Source organism: Mya arenaria, chromosome 12 (genome assembly GCF_026914265.1).
Source record: "Mya arenaria isolate MELC-2E11 chromosome 12, ASM2691426v1".
NCBI classification, from domain to species: domain Eukaryota; kingdom Metazoa; phylum Mollusca; class Bivalvia; order Myida; family Myidae; genus Mya; species Mya arenaria.
Window position 1 is genome coordinate 4,525,095 of NC_069133.1, and position 4,530 is coordinate 4,529,624.

Consider the following 4,530-nt stretch of genomic DNA (forward strand, 5'->3'; position numbering starts at 1 on the left):
TTGAATATTCGACTACTGGGCTTGTCATTGTAGTTTTCATAGTAAATATATTCATCGTTGCGATGTTAAATGTTTATTATATTTACTTCACACATATATTTCAATGAAAGGCATCCACAGAAAGAATTAATATGCTGACATTTGTTATTTTTAAGTATATAGAGGATATTTATATTTCAGTGTAAGATCGTATTTTATTTCACGAGTGTCATAGAAACACTATATTTTCACTGTGATATTCTTTTTTATAGTTTATTATTCGCTTGTTTTAGTGCAAAGATGTTATAAACAGTAATCAATGAAGTTTTAGTACAGCATTTACGTACCAAAACATAACAAAATCACTTTTATTTTAAACGGGTCATGAATACATAACCAAATTACCACGCATAATGATGAGGACCACGCTAATTTGTTGACAAATTTTGAGGCGTGGGTGGGGTAAATAAAAACAGTAAATAGGTCAATTGTTGTGTGAATTTTCCGGGAAGTTCGTATTACGTATTTCAAGGACAAACAGTTTAAATACATTTGAACGTTGATATTACAATATGTTTGTGTTCGAACAGTTTATTTCGTGCGTGTTTTGTTTGGTACGTAACCAGATGGTCGAGCATCCAGCTTCAAGGTCAAGAAAACATATGAAAAACGAGATAACCATTTTTCTAATAAACCGTAAGTTGTTAATTTCCAAATATATCATTATTTGAACTGATGTAACATTTCTTCAAATTTTAATTTTATTTGCGAACATGTTTGGTTCAAAGTGAATTGTTCTGTTTTGAGCAAGGGAAGTAACAACAATGGATTTTAATAGTAGTTCTGAAAGTTGTTATTTTCACTCCTTAACTTGCAGTGAAAATCTCAAATTCATATTTTCACTGTTGTTATTTCTTTGATAAAACTCCATATTTCATCGAAAAGCATGAAAGAAAAGTTTTTAAAAGGAAACTTAATAGGTCATTATTATACAGGTGATTGAGTTGTTCTGTTCAAATACAACTTTGGGATATAAAAGAGCTATATATACTTTTGTGTTCAACAAATAAAATTATATTTTGGCCTTTTCTCGGAAATCCTGATCGCTTATAAGTGTTGTAAAAAAGATGCAGACGAAGTTTGATTTGTTCCCGCTAAAATAGTTTATAAAGCTTGGAATAAATAGATACCACAGGATATATCCATTATAACGAAACTTTATTTACATCACAAACATAAAATAAATGAGTAAGACAACTTGTAGTTTGCTTGTTTTGTCAGTCGTCACCTAAAACCACACAAATACAAACAATAAAACACATATTTGATTAGGCATAGATTTCAGAGCAGGTCAGCGATGATGAAGCATTTATTTTTATATAAGTTTATACACAAAAAAATCGCCATCCTTCATCAATACTGCCTCCGTTATATGTATGTCAACAGTGATCTATTAAAACAAGCACATTTGATATAACAAATCCTTATTCAGTATTGATAGAAGAGTTCTGCATTTATTGAATTCATACAAAGTATTGAAAGCATAAGTTGAAGATGATATAAGTTTAATAAATATGAATCAGCAAGATCGGTTAAACTTCTTCGTGCTTATTCAAAATGAGAGTAAAACTTAAAAAAAATATTAAATAGCTAGAGTCCATCCAAAATACAAAGCGAAAACAGCACTATATCAAAAAGCTACCTCACTAGCCTCTATATAGTGTTCTCCTACAACACCGTCTCTTGCGATAATTGAATATACAGCGCCCCCTGTCGATTTCCAAAAAGCCACAGCGCCATCGGCACTGACAGTCCCGGCCATGTACGTAATCCTGGGCTGAAATAATCGTTTAATATGTTCATACTTTATTCCAAAGCGAAGCCACATTTCATGTCTTTTTGGTTATAGAATTTGACTAAATTTGCGAGTCTTTGGGCCAAGGTCACGTTTTTACAACCACATTCGTGGTGGCACTGAAAAAGATCTACGTACAATGATAAAATATTTGATGACCGGTAGACACGCTAGAAGGTATACTGTACGAACACAAGATATTGTCTATGTTGTAATTCTAATGATAATGACGATAATTTCATTTTGTATGTGTGTGTCCGTCTTTTAATTATATTATTAGCAAGAAAAACTTTAAGAAATGTGATTATATAAGACCGTCTGTAACTAAATATTTACAATTGAAATTAGCTTTTTTAACTTAAGCTGTTTGTTAAAGATTCCCATAAAGTGAGATCCGCAATACTTAATTTTAGAACTTAAAGCGGTTAATAGATAAAAAACAATTACACTGGATACCGTTCTTCTTTTTATATGTACTCGTGTGTACAACATTGTTTGTTGCTAGCATAAATTTGACATTGATCATTATAAACGCATGTGTTGTCGGCGATGTACATTATTCAAGTTGAAATAATGGTATTGACTCTACTATCTGTTTGTCTGTCCGTCAATGTGATGAAATATAAACTGTTTACTCAATCGCAATACCAGTTTGAATGTCGCAGGTCGAGCTGCAAAATCAACAGTCACAATCAGTCGCAAAACGTGTTTGAACACCGCATATCGAGCGGTAGATCAAAAGTCGCAAGATCAGTCGCGATACCAGTTTAAACGTCGCAGGCCGAACGGTATATCAAGAGTCACAAGATCAGTTGAAATACGAGATTGAATGTCGCAGGTCAAGCAGTAGATAAAGATAAACATGATTAGTCGAGAAACGCCTTTTAATGTCGCAGTAAGTGGAAGATCAAGAGTCTCAATATCAGTTGCAATACGAATTTAAACGTCCCAAGTCGAGCGGAAAATCAAAGGTCGCAATATTAATCGCCGGTTAAAAAAGTTTGTTCACACGAATAATTATACATGTTTACTTTTAATAGCAATAAATAAGCAAGCTATGAAAAGGTATGCTTTTCATCCATTGAAACAATGAACAAATCATAGTATATCAAGTGAAAAAAGTGAATGTCTGTGGTTGTGAATTTGATTATGCAAAAGAATCACATTTATATCAGAATGAATAAACTATTCATATCTAAGGATTAGTTTTATTTATATACATGCAGAAAATGGCTTGTGAGTAATCAATAAGATTATGCAGTGTTAATTGCGCATCTAACGCCATGATACGGCACACCATCTTATATAATAACTGCTTAAGTATGAGCAAAAATCAAAATGTTACTTTGAATTTGAAACAATCAAATCAACAACAAATTATTCCGAAAAATATTATCTTACCCTCAACGGTGGCTGGCAGCAATGTCACTGAAAGGCAGCTGACAAGAAGAAGCACGATGAAAAACTTGTACATGTTTGGAGATTAGAGTGTAAACGCTCTCCAGGGCATGCGATCACTGTTCTGTGTGTCAATAAAATATGCTTTCGGTTGTATAAGTGATTGTTCAGCAACTATGATCAAGATTATGGCCAATTAAAATATAATACGTATTAATAATATGCATAATTGATTATTGCGAACTTTTGATTTAACCACATTTTAAATTAACAAAAGGATCCATATGCACGAGTGGATGTGTTTGGTTTGTGGATGACGTCATTTTATAGTTTTTATTAATAAGTAAATATTTGAAGCAATTTAATTTGTTTGAACGTTTAAGAAGTGTTTGTTTTCATATATTTTTTGCAAATTGTCCTATGCACGCTTACTCGCTGCATGAATAAGTTAAATTAGCCAAAATGGTTATAGGCCAGAGACAGTTCAATAAACAGCAATACGTAAGTGACACACATCAAAACAGGAAATGTAGAATAATTAATTATATTTTTCCTTGAAAGTAATACAATACAAACAAAGGAGATCATGAAAGAGATAATTTAAATTGTAATGATCTTTCAATTTGTTATACCCTAGCTAAAACCGACATCTATTAATTTAAACCCAGTTAGTTTACTACGACACTACAGTGTCATTATTTGATCGACTTAGTAGCATACACCAATAACCGGAATAATGTGCATATAACATAGTTATTGTGAACTGATCTGATCTGTTCTGACTGTGAAAGGAAAGGGTCATGGTTTTGTCAAAATTGTTGTGCAAAACCTTGAGTCAGTCATTCTATGCTGACGATTTGGGTAAAGGTGTGAGGCACAGCGCTTTGTTGACAATAATGGACGGTTGTTATAGATTCAAACATTATCCAGTTTGTTCTCCAGTCCGTAATAAGTTAACAAAAGAAATAAGAGATTGATCTTGTATTTAGTACCTCTTATAAAATCATTATTACTATCGTTTATAATTACAATATATTATGATCACCATTCGAACGTATAAAAACGCTTTATGTATAGATTTACATAAAGATTACAATACAAGTAGATTAATGTTCGTTGTTTGCAATACATCTATGAATTTCATAACACTCGGTCTTTTTCTTTCGCTATGTTTTTCCTAACAGTATCGTAAGTTCTACATACAATTCGATACGTTTACATTACTTAAACATAACGGAACTTTAAGCATAAGAAAGAGACAAATCCCGAAATATTGATAAACATATTTCTTTTTATAC

General features: G+C 32.0%; 1 long non-coding RNA gene across 1 annotated transcript; it reads right to left on the reverse strand.

Moving 5' to 3' along the window:
- Nucleotides 1-1,180: 1,180 nt before the first annotated feature.
- Nucleotides 1,181-3,394, reverse strand: LOC128212496 (uncharacterized). Its single transcript, XR_008257465.1, has 3 exons — nt 3,236-3,394; nt 1,682-1,816; nt 1,181-1,267 (listed from the first exon to the last, which is right to left on the reverse strand). It is a non-coding gene; the product is annotated as an uncharacterized LOC128212496 (long non-coding RNA).
- Between the last annotated feature and the right edge of the window lie 1,136 nt (nt 3,395-4,530).